General features: G+C 41.1%; 1 protein-coding gene across 5 annotated transcripts in view; it reads left to right on the top strand.

Moving 5' to 3' along the window:
* elmo1 (engulfment and cell motility 1 (ced-12 homolog, C. elegans)) overlaps positions 1–18,531 on the top strand; it is a 104,457-nt gene that overhangs the window by 16,520 nt on the left and 69,406 nt on the right. Inside the window, exon 1 of one of the 5 annotated variants that reach the window (XM_031323287.2) lies at positions 10,766–11,002. The exons of the other annotated variants lie outside the window; for them this stretch is intronic. The gene's annotated coding sequence lies outside the window, so the exon portion shown is untranslated. Of the gene's footprint in view, positions 1–10,765; positions 11,003–18,531 lie in introns of those variants that run through there. 5 annotated transcript variants of the gene reach the window in all.

The following is an 18,531-nucleotide window of genomic DNA, read 5'->3' as shown; positions in this document are numbered from 1 at the left end:
TCTTTTCCATAATAACATTTTGTCCGGTACTCCCCCCCCCCCCCCCCCTCCCCGTTGTCTGGGGTGTAATTTTAACACTTTGAGGAAGTGGGATTTCAGCCTTTTTTTCGTTTCTAAACTCTTGGTAGAATCGAAAGATTTGCGCTTAACCCTTCTGAATTGAATCTAAGGACAACACAGTGAATGACTATGACTAATTTCTTCCTTTTCTTAAGATCGCTTTTTTCTTTAAAGTACTGAGCGTATAGCAACTTGATTTGCCAACTGCTGCTTTTGTAAGGATTATTTTTTATATGTATAGTTTTTATGCTCCAGACTAGCAGGCATGTGGTGGATAAAACATGCCTATCAGACATGTAACGCTATGTTGGAGAAGAGTTATTGATTTGCCCTGCAGTAAAACAGTTTGATTAGTTACACAATGTGAAAACTGGAGCTGCTCATAACTGTCTGTTTTTTTTTTTCAATGAAGGCCAAGCTACATAACATGAAATGTGTTTTTATAGACAAAGGCAGTTTAAGAGAGAGAGAGAGAGAGAAATATGCTCAAGGTCACTTTATGATGGAGGCGTTTTTCTGCATGTGAATGAAGAATTCAGTGCTGGTCCCTCCTGATGCTACGCCTCCCGCCTCCTCCAACACACACACAGGCTTCACAGTTAGACAATGGGACTATAGACCGGTTTCCATGACTTCCCTCTCTAACCAACCAAAAAGCACCATTCATCCCCGTCTCGGTCACGGGACCTAGAAGGGTTTTTGTGTGGTCCATCCCCTCTATACATTCTCACACACAAACACAAACACACACAGAGGGGTCCAGTGAACTTTTTCAGGATGGCTTGTTCCTTGAAGCGTGGCCCCAGAGGCTCCAGTCATTGTCTGCCATGATCAGTAAGGGAGAAGCTCTGGTCAAACTCATTTTAGTTTACACACACACACACACACACACACACACACATACTCTGCTGCTTTTGAAGAATTGCACTTTGATGTTGTGTTTCTCTACATCACAAACGATAGTTATGTATTGTAACTCTAGATTCTGAGTATAGGCGTAGCCCTCTAAGGGCTGTCGCTATTGGGGGGTTAATCCCTTCGCGCATGCGCAGTCGTGAAGATTTTCTTTCCCGCCCTAGTGCTCAGCGCGGGCCTCAACTACATCCGCAAATACTGTATATTACAGGAGCTGAATTGTTGCTCTGCTCCCAACATCAGCATTTTCTTCAGCCAATGTCAGTGGGGCAGGTGGCCCGAACCTTAGAGGGCTACACCTAAGGTGTGTCTCAAATCGCGCACTTCTGTACTTATACTAGCTATTTGAGTACACTCAATCTGTCACTCGTCGAAGTGTGGTAAATGCAGTGCACTACAAGTACCCGGATGGTGCACTCATAACGGTCAAAAAGTTGAGTGTGGATCGATGGACACTTTCCACCCTCAACGGTCGCCATCTTGGCGACGTAGCGGAAGGGGCGGAGCTAACAAAAGGTGAAAAACTTTCGATAATGGCGGCCGAATACGCGACAGCGAGACCCACGGAGTATTACAAATGTAAGTTGAACATTAGTCTTTTGCTATACTTGTATAACATATAAGCCACCTGTTTATGTATATTTGGTTAATTTTGGAGTCGGTGATGATTTTTGTACCGCGAATTATAACGTTAATTTGTACTGTAATTTGATGTGCTATCAAGCTAGCTTTCGCTAACCTTAGCAAGCTAACAGCGGCACAGTTTAACCAAAGAAGTTACGGGTACGTCTATAATCTTTGGTTTAACCACTGGCAAATAAGTTATAACCTAGCTAATGTTACATGTGTTGTGGTATACGGTTGTTTGTTGTGTTAAACTATCGTCCTCACTGTAGACGATTTTAGCGTTAGATGTGTGATCTTGTAGATATACATGAAGCTGCGAGCGTTAGTAGTAATGTTACAGTACTTTAATGTATGCTATGTTATAACGTATTAACAGTGCTGTTTGTGTCCTGACTTATATAATCGTTAGGGACACAGACGTGGCCGTCAATGCTGCCAACTTGAGGGAAGTCCTCCTCTGCTGGAAGGCGAACGACCTGGGGGAGGAGAGAGAGGATTTCCCTGCTGGTATTGTGGACAGCACGGTGCACAGTGGCCCGGGGCATAGCAAAGGCTCTGGCTAAACCACGATAAGAGGTACCGCTGGCGAGCCAAAAGAGGAAGACAAGGGTCCCCAGCCATGGTCACACGCCGTGCCGAGGATGTACCGTTAAAGGATCCCCCTGGAGAGTCTGAAGTCCACCATCAGATCACTTTCCCCATCAAAGTACAGGGCCAGCAATGAATAGAACAATGGGATATATTTAAATGTCTATTGGGTTGCCTCTGCTTTCACTCTTGTATTGTCACTGTAATTAATAGCTATTGCAATAAACACCCTTATATAAACATGTAATATGACTATTTTCTATGCTTGTTCTTTATGTCAGTTGGACACCAATTGAATTGCTCAGATTTTGCTAAAATAACTAAAAATGGCCATTTTGGGTTGTTTTTTTACAATGAATTAGGAGCAAAAGTATGAATATCATCATACCGGTAAGTCTACGGTTGCATAAAACAGAGGGCAAAAACAAGCAACAATAACAACAATCACATTCATTTTGATGAACAAAGCAGAAATGTGTTTTTCACGAGTGACAACAGTGTTGGGAATGCTCTGCCTTGGGTACAATTCACAATTTCATAGAAGAAGAAGAAGGAGGACTGAGATGTTGTGATGTCATTTCCTGTAAGTACATAAGGCAGTGCGCGATTTGAGACAACACTACCCTGTCAAATTTTACGCACTATGCAAGTAAGTACGTAGTGTACGAAGTGCACTTCAGTTAGTACACTAACGGAAGTGCGCGATTTGAGACACACTACTATACTCATAGAATCTGGAGTTACAATATGTAACTGTCGTTCTATTTCGTATAGGCTTCGCCCTCTAAGGGCTGTCGCTATTGGGTTAGGGCGAAGCTGATGTAGTCAATGCCACCTGTGACACAGGGTCCACAAGCAGAACATAGACTAACTCCTCTCCTTATTTGCACTGACAAGTCAATGTATCAAATATTATGTTATTTTGATAAAAAACCCTGTCATGATTATGAGTTGGCCTAATACTGATTGTAAGGCCCAAGTCATGATTGTGGAAGTGCATTATTAGTGATAATTAGGGCTGCAACAACGAATCGATTAAATCGATAAAATTCGATTATTAAAAAAAGTTGGCAACGAATTTCATTATCGATTCGTTGTGTCGCGCGACACGCCATGCCACTCAGTCGCAGAGATAAAAGCAATTGAGTTGAGTGCCATGCGGAGCGGCGCGGAGCGAAAGAAAAGAAAAAAAGAACAGAGCGGGGGTAGAGGAAATATGGAGAGAGACGCGTAACGTTCTGAAACACATGGCGGAGGCAGAGAAATCAGTACGACCTAAGTCATCCAAGGTGTGGGAGCATTTCACACTAAATAAATCGAAAACGTGTTAATTGCAAGATAAGCAAAAGCGACACGGCACGGCACAGGCGCACCACGGTGATGATTCAGCACCTAAAATGTAAACATGTTGGAGTCCTTGATGAGGAGGAAGGGAGTTCAACAGCAGGGTAAAGTCACTACACAATCCTACTTTTGTTCCGTTTTGAAGTGAGGAACGTAACTTCCCTCCAGTAGCTCTTCTGGTGCTGGTGTTTACTCGTTATCCAGCTTGACAAGCATGACAAGCTAGCGTTAGCTCGTTAACAACAGTAGTAAAGCAGGCAAGACTAAAGACACGTTTTTATTCACTCGCCTTTTTTGGCCCATTAATTTTTCAATCTATTGTCATATATATATTCTGTGCTTTGTCCCATATCAGTTATTGTTGACAAATATATTTGTGTGTGTTGTACTTTTTAATTTCATTTTAAAGTTCTTTTATAGCACTTGGTCATCTTAAGCTGTGTTTAAATGTGGTGTACAAATGAACTTAACTTGCACTTACTACAATGATGGTAATTAAATGAATAAGGTGTGTGTGTGTGTGTGTGTGTGTGTGCGTGTGTGTGTGTGTGTGTTTGTGTATGGGGTCTGGTCTGTATCTGCTCTTTGGGTTACTTACCTTTACACAACTATTAACTAAAACAACAAGTATGTATGTATGTATTGAGTTGATGTAAATTAATGTTTTTTTTTTTTATCCGATTCATCGATTAATCGAAAAAATAATCGACCGATTAATCGATTATTAAAATAATCGTTAGTTGCATCCCTAGTGATAATTGCTACCATGATTAATAATTATGGGATACCCACATTCCTCTCAGCCACCCAGTGCAGGAGGGATGGGGACAGCAGGCAAAACACACATGCAGCGGTGCATTGTTGAGTGAGGATAGGACCGTCATGGAGGACTCGGACATATCACGCAGATAGAAACGGATGAATGGGGATGCCCAGGAAGCTGCTGCATAGATGTTGGCTACTGTCATGCCCCTGAAAAGGGCTGACAGCGCTCTCGTAGTATGCGCTCGGATGCCCTGAGGGGGCTCTGCCCCCTCCGTGCTATAAGCCTGGTTGATAGCTTCGCACAGCCAGCGAGACAGACGCTGTTTTGAAAGAGCCACACCTTGGGAGTGTTCCCTGTAGTGCACGAAAAGCTGCTGTGTTTGTCTGATGTCTGCCATGCGTAAAACGTCTTGTGATAATGCGCAAGAGGGGGCCAAAACGATTAAATCGTCCAGATAAAAAAGGACTCTGATGCCTTTTTTTTGCGCAACGGCTAAAGTGCCGTCTCCATGCACTTGGAAAACGTGCGGGGGGGAATCGAGTCATCGGACTCGTGCCCGGCGAAGGTGTCCTCTCCCGGGAGATCCAGGGTGTCATCCCGCCGGTCTGCCCAGCTGCCATCCCCCTCACTGTCTACCTGGAGCACTATAAAAGTGTCCGCTCGCCGTTTTAGCTCTTTAGATGGCAGGCGGGCGCAGAACGGGCAAGAGGCCTGAGGGGTGAGCGATATCCCGGCGTGAAGGGCACCGAGGCAGGACTCATAGCTGGGGTGGAGGTCCGACGGCAGGATATAGCCAGTCCGGCAGCCGGTACAGAGGTGAACGTCGCTGGAGGTAGAAGTCTTCATTCTGCTAGCGCTGAAGAAAAACTGGGAGCAGAGCAACGATTCCGCTCGTGTAATATACAGTATTTGCGGACGTGAAGAAGATCTTCACGACTGCGCATGCACGAAGGGATTAACCCCCCAATAGTGACAGTCCTTAGAGGGCGAAGCCTATACGAATTAGAACTGTTGTATGTTTGGTAACAAGGCACACGTTTGTTGGGTTTCTTTTGACTCTCTTAAGCTCGCTGCAGTTCTCAGAACTCGTTTCATATTTCATGATATCAAAAAAAGCTTTGCTTTTGATGATAAAGGAGGGAAGGTTTAAGATTTTACAGTCGGATAATGTCTTTATTTTTCACCACTTTTCATACTTTCGTATCTCCCATGTGGTAATAGTTTGCCAAGAATTGCAACAGAATTTTGGTAATTTACAAAGGTTTGAATTCTTTGTTGCACATTATTAGAATATGTTGCACTTATTAGAATGAGCTTTGACTAAATAGCAAATTGTTTTTGCTTCCTACCGAGAGTCATAACATGATAAAACATTTTTAATCAAACTCTTTGCAAGAAAGAGAATAAGCTTATTTCTTTGATACACTTTTGTTTGATGTGTGACTAAATAAATTATTTGCTATAAATACTACACTATTGTAAAAAGTCAGTCTCATTTTAATACTTACACTTAATAAATGTCCTCAGTTTAGAGAACATAAAAAGTTTCCGACTACTTTCCATTTATAAGACACTTGAATGAATAGTGTCCAGTGTCAGTCCTGGAGTAAATTTACACCACAATAAACATTTGGGTGAATCCCCTCCATAGTCTGCATGGTGATTAGATTCATACACTGCTGCTGTTTTGAGTATTATGGCAGTCACATTCCAGTTTGTTCCTTCAAGCATCCAGGCTCTTCTTTCCAGCTTCGTCATAATGGTCCAGCTATGTAAGTTGATTACACCAAAGACCCAACGGGCCTGCAGCCAGACCAGCCATTGTGGAGTCTTCTAGGGACGCACATAGCATAGCTGACATTTTCATTTCCCTAACCCACATCTCTAGCTGAGGTAATTTAAGGTTTAGAAACCACTGTTATAAGCCTTAGAATTTAATATGAGGTCCGTAAAAGCCTTCTGGTGAAGATCAGAATAGACGAGTGGTTGAGTGCGCAGAATTTTTTTGGAGGAAATTGTGATGGTGCGGTGTCTTTCATGGTAACTCTAGCTGTATTCGCAAATCCTAATTTCTAAGGATCTAAGCCTGCTTACAACTTAAATAGATACTAATGTCTATTTGCTGATTGCAGAAGTCAGCATGTACACAATATGGTACATTGGTTGTTCGCATCACAGCTAGAATCCAACCGTCCCTGCAGTGTTTCCTGCTGCTGCAGAAAACTTTGATCGACAACTTTTGAAGACATCATTGAATTAGGCAGTATTTCCATAACTGAATCCTTCTATATGTGTCAGTATAGAAGAAAAAAAATACACTGTGAAGAGTGAGTGTTTGACCTGGATAGGCTGCTTCCAACAGGGCTGAGGAGCCTGAGAGCAGAAGGTCACACTGTCAGTGACTCACCAAGCCTGTGGGCTCTCTCACACACACACACACACACACACACACACACACACACACACACACACACACACACACACACACACACACACACACACACACACACACGTTTGTTTCACTATCTTTGTGGGGACCCGTCACTGACATAATGCATTCCCTAGCCCCTTAGCCTAACCTTAACCATCACAACTAAATGCCTAACCTTAACCCTTACCCTCCCCCTCACCATAACCTAATTCTAACTCTAATCCTAAAACCAAGTCTTAACCCTCAAACAGCCCTTTAACCTTGTGGGGTCCAGCATTTTGGGCCCCACAAGGCTGTGCAGACCCCACAAGTATACTGTATTCCCTGTTTTTTGGACCTCATGAATATAGTGAAACAAACACACACACACACACACACACACACACACACACACACACACGCATACACACATACACACACTCTTCCTAACTGACAGTGAAAAGGCTTCCAGGGTAAACACCTAATTGTGCTACTATTTTCTGTTTTTAAGCTCTCACTGCCGACCTTGATGCTGACTGATATTGAGTTATGTAATGGGGGAGGATAGCATGTTATTTTTAAATCTAAAGAGAAAGGAGATTGTGTTTGAACAGGGCACATAGCCTATTGTGTTTCAGTTAGCGAGGCAATGGAGGAAAAAACAACATGTGTAATAGTCACCTTACATAACACTCTTGAATACACACGCTGTGAGGGAAGAGGATTAAAATATACACACCAGGGTATTTTAATGGTACAGGTAATGTTTCATAAGCACTTAAATGTCCAAAAATATCCTGAGTTGATTGATCAGAGAGCAGTGATGAACCTGATTTGTAAACAATGTGTCACCGTGTTGCTTTGGGAAGCAGGGCATTGTGTGATCATACACCTACTTGCGAGGTGTTGTTTTGCAAGGTGATTTGCAGTTTGGAAACTAAATCAGGGCCCAGCTTCCTGTCGACTGTAACCATATGTAACACTGTATGTTGAAATGTATGGATCATAACTACTGGGGTTTAACAATTACAAGTAAAGCATGTTACTTATCTTCAAGTGGAATAAATTTGGATGTGGTTTTGAATAATATATGATCCCCTGAGGTGATGTGGAATTATCTTTGCCTGACAACCTCCTCTGCAAGCAGACTGAGGGAATGTACAGATTCATTTCATGTTTGAAAAAATGGGAAAGACAATCTGTGAATAAGAAAAAGGCTTATGAAACACTAATCGAGCGAATGACGTCAACACCTGTCGGGTATTATTATTCAACACCTGCATTTTTACATTTTGGGTTTTCAGCTGATACTCATCGAGAGCCATTTAGAGTTGAGTGCAACCATTATCTCAAATTTCTGAATCACCAACACACATCTGGTGGGGCAGGGGTCCGAGCCACAGCTGACTGACAATAGTAGTCTCTCTTGAATAGTACAAACGATAACAAAAAACAATTATTTTGATAATTAGTCAAACTGTTGTTACAATGATCAAAAAAAGAGCAAATTGCTGGTTTCTAACTGAGAAGGGAAAAAGAAAATGATTTATTTATCCATTTTAAATTAACTTTTAAGCAATAGGTCGAGAGCCAGGCTAGCTGTTTCCCCCCCACTTGCAGTCTGAAGCTTCATGTTTAACAGACATGAGAGTGGTATTGATCTTCTCATCTACAGTAACTCTCAAAAATCTCCCAAAATATCGATTACCTTAGTCAAAAAGGGTCGAAAAAGATAGAATGTTTGAGTTTTTAACAAGATGCAGTACTTGTCATATACTACACTCCACATTACAGTATTCACTTCTATACACTACGGTTTTACTACAGCACAATTGTTTTTTTTCTTGCCTCCAAATCACTGCTACACCAGCATGCAAGATTCACTGTTTTGCAGTCAGTAATATCTGATTTTCCAAAATGTAAGCCTTTATGTTTACTGCTAGTAGTAACATTTCTTTCAAACACTGCTTCAACACAACCTGCCTTGCATACTAAGGCTGAGTAGCTCCTGATTAGAACAAGAAACAGCCACGACGGTCAGGTTAACACTGTGACTCACCTACAATCTGCTGCACCTTGAGCGAGTTAACAAAAGATAATTGAGATTTGCGGATTGGAGTTTATAAAACCAGAAAAAATGACGTACATATAAACTAGCAGCAGGTCATAATTACAAACCACTTCTTATCAGTTCCAGAAGATACGCTGGTACCAACCACTCGTCAATTGTATGCTTTAAAGCTGGCTGTTAACAGTTGGCGGTTTGATTCTTGCTCAGTGGGTTTGGCAATACAATTTTACATTTTTGACTATATATCAAAAATATGGCAGGGTAGACTATGGCTTTGATAGAGTGCGGGGATGTAAATCCACAGCAGTGTTTTGATGCAAAACACACAGGATTTGAATTTTGACAAGAGCAGCCATCATAGGAAATGTAAAAGGGGTTGACGAGGTGGATTTTGAAAGGTTGTCGACTGAAACGGAGTGCAGCATCCTGGACAGGTCAGTGGGGCTGATGGAGAGCACAGAGGCAGGGTATTCACAAGGGAACCGTGACAGTTTGGATAGATTATTAAAGCTTTGACATGGAGTTGGGCAGAGTCCCCAGTGAGATCTATGACTCAGCAGACCTCACTCTGTTTTAAGCTTCCCTGACAGACAGTTGTGTGTAGATCACACAAAGTCTTCTTAGCTGTCTTGCAGGGATTCATTAGTGGCAAAGGGTCCTTTTCACTTCCTCAGGTCTCCATGAAATGTTTTGTTGAGGCCAAACCTAAACACATGACGGCTCAAGGCTCGCACGGCCCTGTCTTCTTTCTCTTATTTTCCCAGCTTGGCACAAGACAAAACCTCAATAAGGATATGATATGTTTCTATTAGCTTGTTGTTTTTTTGCTGGTGTTGCTGTGATGAAATGTTTTCCTGCTGAGGCTCTCAGGGAGTTTGAGTCAGAACTGGATGTCCTGGATGTTTGCATTTATGAGGCTCATACAAACCAAAGTTGACCTCAGAATGGGTGGAGTAAACATCTGTTTTTTGTGTGACACTTGCACAGATGGCCTGTTGAGCTCTCAGTCTGAAATGAAGATGTCATCGCCCTGTTCAAACTGTATATGTTTCATTTGGGCCTTTAGCCTCTTAGCTCATGATCAGTGGTCTTTTGTGACCGTGTGTAAACCATCTGACTCACTCTGTTGGCGCTTGTTCTGACTCTGTTGCATCAGTTGAGATTGGGGAGGAAGTGAAAGCGTCTGCTACGTTTGTGGTAATCACCTGCTCTCTGGCAGTCTTTGAACAGCAGCATTAAATGCATCATTAAATATGACTTATAATATTTTGAAAGAATCTTTGAGGCTTTTCCCTTGACCCTTTCCTGTATGATGTGCATCATGTCTCTCGTAGGTTAGCTGTTGGCTGTGACATTAAAGCAATAGTTTGACATTTTGGGAAACACACTTATTTACTCTCATATCTGTCCAGCAGCCGCTTAGCTTTGCATAAAGACTGGAAGTAGGGGGGCAGCCTGGCTCTCTCCAAAGATATAAAATCCGCCTGTCAGCACTTCTGAAGCTCACTAATTAACACTTTCTATCTCGTTTGTTTAATTCATACAAAACCTGAAGTGTATAAACAGCGTAAATTGCTCCAGTAAGTTACCGCACTTGGCCAAAAAATAGCCACATAAACAAACAAGTTGATTAGTGAGCTTCTGAACTGCTGGTTGATGGATTTAGTTACCTTTGGACAGAGACAGGCTAGCTGTTTCCCACCCTTTCCAATGCAAAGCTTACCTGCTTTAAGGCTACAGTAGTTTATACTCACATCAATGCACTGGAGGAGACTAATGAGATATTTATGAGATATGATTAGCCTTAATTAAACCAATCAGCTCAATAAAGTGTCTTTTTAATTTGTAGGGATGGATTCATGGTTTGTTTCTTTACATGTGAATTAGACTCTCTTCTTACTCGCTGTCATCTTCTCTTTAAATTTTGCCGCTTTCTCTACTAACAGACCTGTTTCCTCTTTTCTCGACAAACGCCTACTTCCTCCTTCTGTCCGACTCTCTCTGCACTCTCTTATGCCTGAGGCGAAGCAGAGCACAAACCGTTGCGAAGTCTTTGTCTATAGCTTATGATGCTGAAGGCCCTTCACTTGCAGGCACATACTCAGACTAAAGTTGCTTAGGAAAGAGTTGCCTTCTCCCTCCGCTTTAAGCAGCTGTTTGCACAAGTTGCCGGTTGATTGGGGGAAGAACTAGCAAGCTTGTTGGTTGTCAAGTTTTCCGGGTGAGTCCTTGCGTCTTCATGGTGTTTTTTGCTCTTCCTTTCCGCTACACAGGATGCAGTAGGCCTCAGGGTGCGGCTCTGTGCACTCTCCTGCCTCCTCTCCTCTCCAGTGTGCCACCAGTAGGCCCAAAGATTGTTGTTAGATGTTTGCAGTCTGGAGTAGTAAATGTCCTAGTATGTAGTGTACATGCTTGCTGGCTGATCCGAGATGTGACTCGATGTGGGTTTTTTACACATCTAACCAGAAAAGAATGGAAATGTCAAAGGACAGATGAGTTTTGAGACAGTTGAGCGTTGTAGCCTCATGGTTTTGGGGGGATTGAAATGTGGTATCAGTAATTTGTGATTTTGGGAAGGATAAAGAAAGAGCATACTTGCACTGCTGATAATAATCTGTCACTTTGGAAAGTAATTACTTGGCAATATGAAGGTTCCTTCACAATACACATTGTGGATTAGTTGTGTGCCTGCGGGACTAATTTCACTGTCTTCTTTTTTCTCTCCTTGTCTCTAAATGTTCCAGTGTTTTGATTATCTGGGTTTGCAGAATGCCATCCAAGTGCCTCTAATTGTTTCTGACTCACTTGTTTACTTCAAATTGCTGGCTTGGTCTGCTCACAACACACTATTTAGGCTACGCTTGTACCTTGTTCAGCAATACACCGTAGCTCCATGCTCGTTCTCCTGTGTGTGTGTGTGTGTGTGTGTGTGTGTGTGTGCAGATTTATGTATCCAGACACACACACACACACACACACACACACACACACACACACACACACACACACACACACACACACACAGTAGATCCAACTGTATGTGCATCAGAGTTGCTTGGTGTCCTCTTAGCTGGCACATGCCTCTGCGGGAGGTTGGTTGGCTGCTGTTGAGAGTTGTTACTAGCTACCGACATTTGACAGGATATCCGGCTTGTAGCATTTTAGTGAGAACCAGGGCGGGTAAGTGACACAAAGAGGCCTGCTAAGAGGCCCACAGGCCCGGCAGGAGACACACGGGGTAAAGTCACCAGGCTTTTGTGATGCTTGTCAGTCCAATGTCCAAACTTTAAAAGATACCATACTTAATTGAATAACAACAAACATGTTCTCATTTGATGCTTTGTTGTTTGAAATGATATTTTGTGTGTTTTCTTGGTATATTGTTAGTATACACATGCATGTTAAGTCCAAGGGGGTAAGCGTGCATCTGGAAAGCGTCCCTCCAATGGGGAGATTCTAGGCTAACAAGCCATCACCTCCCGTTAGCATCCCTTGACTCCCATTCATTTTGGTGTCACTTTGACAGCGAATAACTTTACATCTGAAGCGTTTAAAAACTCTATTTGTCCATTGTTTATTTCTAAAGAAACATGACAATGTATAAAAGGCTCCATTACCTTGTACCTCACGTTATGGCTCTGTAGCAGACGTTTTTGTAGAAATAGGCTAACGATTGTGTCATAACCACGCGACTTTCTGTCGCATAGTAGAGGAATTATCGTACAGTACAGGAGAAGCTCGTAGGCAGTTTCGACTTACATTAGCTGTTTAAGTTTAATTACTAATGTTAACTAGCATTTAGTTAGCAATAATTAGCCTGTGCCTATGTTATCTCCTTACATATACCTACGCTCTCTGTCTCTGCAAGATTCAGAATGATTGAGATTTCTCTCGGCACAGCTACCAGAAGACTTACAACTTTCAGACAGGTTGCTCACGTCACATCTACGTCGTCAAGCTCAGTTGGAGGCTGCACAGCAACGCTCAGCCATCACCGAAAAAGTGACTTCACTGGTCTCCGTAGAAATATATGGCGCCGCTGTTTCCATTATTTTACTGTGTATGGTCTCCTAGAGCATGGCACTTCCTCCTTTGGTTATATTTCTAAACCCTGACCTCAGCCTTCCCCCTTTTCCTTTTGTCTTCTTCCTTTATTTGTAGCTGTTTTGCCTGGTCTTTGTCTTAGAGCTAGCAGCTTTCCTGTGGGCTGGTTCCTGGGTATGTGTGTGTATTTGGGAGGGATTGGGCAAAACACAAACATTTTTAAGATTCTTAGTTTCAGTGTTGTCTTTCTGTCATAGTTTTTATTATCGGAACCATGGTGTGTTTTTGTTTAATATTATACATCAGTACATGTACTCCAGAGGGTAATTATGCTGTTACCAGGGGTAAGTGGAAAGATTGTATAAAGCAGGGATCTTCAACAGGGGGTCCGGGAGCCCTAGGGGGTCCTCAGAGTCACTGCAAGAGGGCCTCCAAATTATTGTTACTTTTTGAAAGTTTTTTCAAAAATGTAAATGTCTTAACATGAATCCAACATATTATTAGCAAATATAAAGCCCCACTAATGTTAGGCTGACTGGCCTATAGGTAGTCACCAAGATAGCCATTCAATATACGATACAGTTAATCCTAAGGGTTCACTGTGCCACATGTATGTGTAACATTAAAAGATGATTTTTTTTTTTTAAATCATGCCGACAATTATTATTTTAATAGCTTAGTATTCTATGCACTAAAAAGCTATGTATAAAGGCTTTGGGCTGCCCTACACGTTATTGTAGGCCCAGTTTATTTTATACAGTATATGTAGTAGGGGGTCCCTGCTCTCTCTCTTTCAGTTAAGAGGTTCTTGGCCTAAAAAATGTTGAAGATCCCTGGTATAAAGTAGAGATGCAAAGAATAATCGATTAATCGATTAGTTGTGAACTCTTAAATTAATCGCCAAGTATTTTAATAATCGATTAGTCGGTTTGAGTAATTTTTTAAGACTTTAAGACATAAAAATTCTTTGATTCCAGCTTCTTAAATGTGAATATTTTCTAGTTTCTTCTCTCCTCTGTGACAGTAAACTAAATATCTTTGAGCTGTGGATAAAACAAGACATTTGAGGACGTCATCTTGGGGTTTTGGGAAACACTGATCCACATTTTTCACCATTTTCTGACATTTTATAAACCAAACAACTAATCGAATAATCGAGAAAGAAATCAACAGATTAATCGACTATGAAAATAATCGTTAGTTGCAGCCCTTGTATAAAGTATGTAGATAGTGTGTGTGTGTGTGTGTATATATATATATATATATATATATATATATATATATATATAACGTAAATGATATATGGTTGAAATAACTAAAAGTAATGCATAAAAAAACACATTTGGAACATGATGGGTGGTGTTGATGAGGTGGTACTTGAGTTCATCTGACAGGGCTGAGGAGGTACATCAAGTTCTAAACTTCTTTTCAGATTAGTGTTAAATTGCTTTTTGTGTGTGTGTGTGTGTGTGTTGAACACACCTCTCCTCAAGGGTGTAACATGACCATCCTGTGGCTAGTGTGTGTGTAGGCGTGTGAAGTTTTGGTGCTCAGAGCAACAATAACTCAGTCCTCAGCACCATGTCGGTGGCCTTTTGTATCAGCTCTTGGATAAAGGATGGTGCTCTTTTTGTAGACACATACAGGCACACAGGCCCCTGCGGCGAGGCCGGCCCTTTGTAGAGGCATCAGATGAAGAGCTAGAAGGGGTTCTTTTGAAATCCACCCAGCACATAGGCTAATACAGATACACACACGCACAGACACACAGATGTCTGCATATACTAGACTAGAGCATGATATACAAGACACACATATACATACATACATACATACAACAGGGTTTCATAAGTGGTGGGACTATTAATGTAGGTTGTTTGAAACAAGTACTAAGCTTGGCAAAGCTGCCTCTATGGTCCGCTGTAGGAGGTCGAGGTTGCCTCAAATTTATGGTCATTTTTTTTAAATTGTAGAAGGGAGATGAGTCAAAAGATAGAATCAGCAGGGAAGATATTTAACCAGAAACTTTTATGAAGTAGAGTTCTGTTAAACCTTCATTCATATATCAGTAATTTAAGTTCATCAACACTAGGCCATTTAAAAATTGGAAAAAGTAGTTTGTGAAAAATAAGGTGTGTCAGCTTTAGTAGCTACAACAGTTATTTCAGTGTGTCGTATTCACCTAAATGTTGATTGAATATGTATCGGATCGGACTTGGTATCGGAAATATTATATTATTATATTATGATAATATAATATTAAAGGACTCTGATCAGGATCAGGTGATGGGAGGTGCATGAAAGCCTGACAAACTGTTCATGTGACAGGAGAAGGTAGGGGGGAGAGAGGCATCAATAAAATGAATTTGTGGTCTTACATATATATCTATAGATAGATAGATAGATAGATAGATAGATAGATAGATATGAATAATGTGTCAAATTGACTCAAGGAGAGCCCATTGGAGATCAAAAGGTCTGAAGTTTGGTGTTTAGGCTGTTCAGAGTACTCCAAATCCAAAGTATCAATTAAATGAAGGTCATCTTAAAATCACCTACAATTTCAATGTCAACGTAGTTTGGGGAAAAAAACACACAGTTTAGTGTTAACCAAGCCTTTTTATACTTTAAAATCTGAGGTTGGGCTCATTGCTAGTTGGTCACACTGACATTGTCTGTAAAAACCGCTGGCTCATGTTCTCTCACACCATTAGGGTTCATAGTAAAAGGTCACAGGAGGATGGCAGGAAAGGATGTGCTTTTACTTAGATCATGTTCCCCTTAATATTCATGCCCCAGTTTTACTCTATTTGTCTCCTCTCTCTCTCTCTCTCTCTCTCTCTCTCTCTCTCTCTCTCTCTCTCTCTCTCTCTCTCTCTCTCTCTCTCTCTCTCTCTCTCTCTCTCTCTCTCTCTCCCTCCCCATCAGTGAGTCTTTAAAAAGTTTTAATAACACTTCAAAGTGTTAAAATCCCTTAAATGCAGCAAATAGGCATCTTCATTTTTTCCACCACATTATGCTGGGATGTTTTGATTAAAATGATTTGAAAGTCGTTGGATGCTATTAGAAATTGTGTTGATGGACTCTATAGCAGAGCTGGAAATGTAATGAGGCAAATGCTGTAAATTGCATAGTTGCAAAGTTAAACTGCAGGATATGAGTGACCCCTCCAGTAGTAGACCTATTCATTTTATTTTGCGTGTTACTTGTACATCCAGCTTTTTGTTTATCTATTTTGGATACTGTAAGTTCTTAAATGCACTTCCAGGTGAAGTCCAGAGTGTTAAATTTGGCTTACTAATTTTTGCTGTCCTGTCTTTTTTTCCTCAACCCTCTTTTCTATTATTCTCTTCTCATCTTTATCTTTTGCTCTTTTATCATCTTTTTTTCACTTGCTCTTGTTTTGCCTTTTATCCTCTTGCATTTATTCTGTTTTATCCACTTTTAATGTCATTATTTCATATGTACTGTCTTTATCTGCCATCCTTTTAATTTCTGTTTCTTCTCACTCCCTTCCTTCCTCCCTCTCTGTCTCCTCTCCTGTTCACTTGTATTTCTGACCTTCATCCCTTCCTCCTCCCTGTACAGATGATGTGATCCTCACATTACACATCATGAATTATTGAGGTGAAACCCAGCACTCTTCTGCTGCCCAACAAATCACAGGCCTTCTCTCTTTCTCTGTTTCCTCTCCTCTTACCCTCTCCTTCTCCCCTCTTTATTGATGGGTTTGTTCCTTTCTTCCGACCTCTGGCACCAGATCAGATCACAGGGTAACATGAGATTTGTTTTTTTCCCCACTCTTTTGGAGCTAATCCTGAGGAATTATGGCCGCTGTAACCCAGCGGCACATGTCTCCCTGTTTACGGAAGGTGGGCGAGTGCCTGAAAATAGATTAACTGCACACATACACATTCGCAGATTAAAATACCTTGCTGGACTGTAGCCCAGTTAGATTTGTGGTGTGTAGGTTTTGGCAGCATGTTATTTCATACAGTACATCACTGCATTTAAACAATGAAATGATTTATAAATGTGTGTCAAATGAATGAAAAGGAGATTGTAGAGTCTGTTTAATGTCGTTCATTGTCTGATTTATGTTCTTTGTGGTCAAATTCTGCTAAATAATATGTTCTGAGGAGAAAGTGACTTAGAGAAATAGAGAAACATCTATGTGGTCGACAAAATGAATGAACAGCGGAAAAGAGGAGAGGAAAAGAAGGAAGCGGCGTCAGATCAGGAAAATATTCTTCTGCTGATAAACAAGTTGGAGTGAGCTCTGTAAACAAGTTGGAGTGAGCTCTGTGTCCAGGTAGCCTGTTTAACCCTCTGGCAGAGCTAAAAAAATAAACTCACTTACTCACTCATACTCAGCTGAGCCAGGTTGCAAAAAAATCACCTGCTCTTACATGATGAGCTCTGACAGCAGCTAGCTGGATAACAAGGTTCCATTTACACTGTAAGGAAGTTGCTATGCCAGAGCGACAGATTGGGAAGTGATACACAGTCCCCCAGGCTATAGCAAACACTCATGATGACATGTAGGGAATATATGGAGACACACACACACACACACACACACACACACACACACACACACCCCTACACCTGAGGAACACTGTGAAACCTTGTTGCTCTGAAGTTGTTCCCTGAAGCAGTGTGAGTTGATCGCAGGAAAAACATGTTGATGCTCACGGCAACTCATGGTGTGCTGCTGTGTCTCTCAATTACATTTGAGCCCATTTTCGTGTGTGTGTGTGTGTGTGTGTGTGTGTCTCTCCAATCAATAAGCCTCAAGGCCATGTCTGAGTCATCTTTAGTTCTCGGAAGATGATGGCAAGGTGCTCGAAAAAACATGTTATCACCTACTTTGAATGTAAAGATAGCAACTTGTGTAATATTGTAAATCTTTTTATCTCATTAGGTAAGTTCCACATTCGCAAAGCAACATCTTCTAAATCAACCCCATGTTTTAAACTATTCAAAATTTTAATTGATATGTACTTTGAGTCTCTTAAATTGGTAACAAATAAGAAAGGTATTTTAATAACTAATATCTACTCGAAATTATTTAATTAAGAACACCTGCTGTCACTTAATGAAGTTTGCAAGTCTGTCACTTCTTTATTTATTTATATATTATTTTATTTATTTCTTGTTTGAATTATTACTTTCATACTTACTTTTTATATTATGTCATATTTACTTATTTATGTACAATTTTATGTTTACGAACTGAGATGACTGACTCTTTGTAAATTTAATTCTAAATAAAAAAAAGACAAAGTGCTCGAAACGTGTGCACATACACACACACACACTCCCTGTCTTTACTGGCAAATCAAAGCAAATCCTTCATCCAGCACAATAGCGTTATATTTTGACTTTACACACAAACAAACTTTCCACTCTCCATTGTAAAGTTTAATTTCAGTTTATAAACTCTTGGGTCTCATTTCTATCAGTTATGACAGTAAAGCTACAAAAAGTTAAGCATGTAATTCATAATCATTACGCGCTTTTTGTTGTTGTTGCTGTATTCACTACATTGACTGCCGCTGTATAAGAATGCGGCTGGCCGCGTAGGGAGGTGGTCGGCGTGGATGTGTGGGTGTTAAAACAAAGGACTTTCAAGCCAGGGAGTGGAGTTCGCCTCCCGCGGAAAACTATAGACTTTCACCCAGGAAATGTGTGTGCCTTGAGAGT

The sequence above is a fragment of the Sander lucioperca genome, chromosome 16, assembly GCF_008315115.2.
Source record: "Sander lucioperca isolate FBNREF2018 chromosome 16, SLUC_FBN_1.2, whole genome shotgun sequence".
In the NCBI taxonomy this organism is placed as follows: domain Eukaryota; kingdom Metazoa; phylum Chordata; class Actinopteri; order Perciformes; family Percidae; genus Sander; species Sander lucioperca.
Note: the sequence above shows the minus strand (reverse complement) of the source record. Positions and strands in the feature narration are given on the sequence as shown.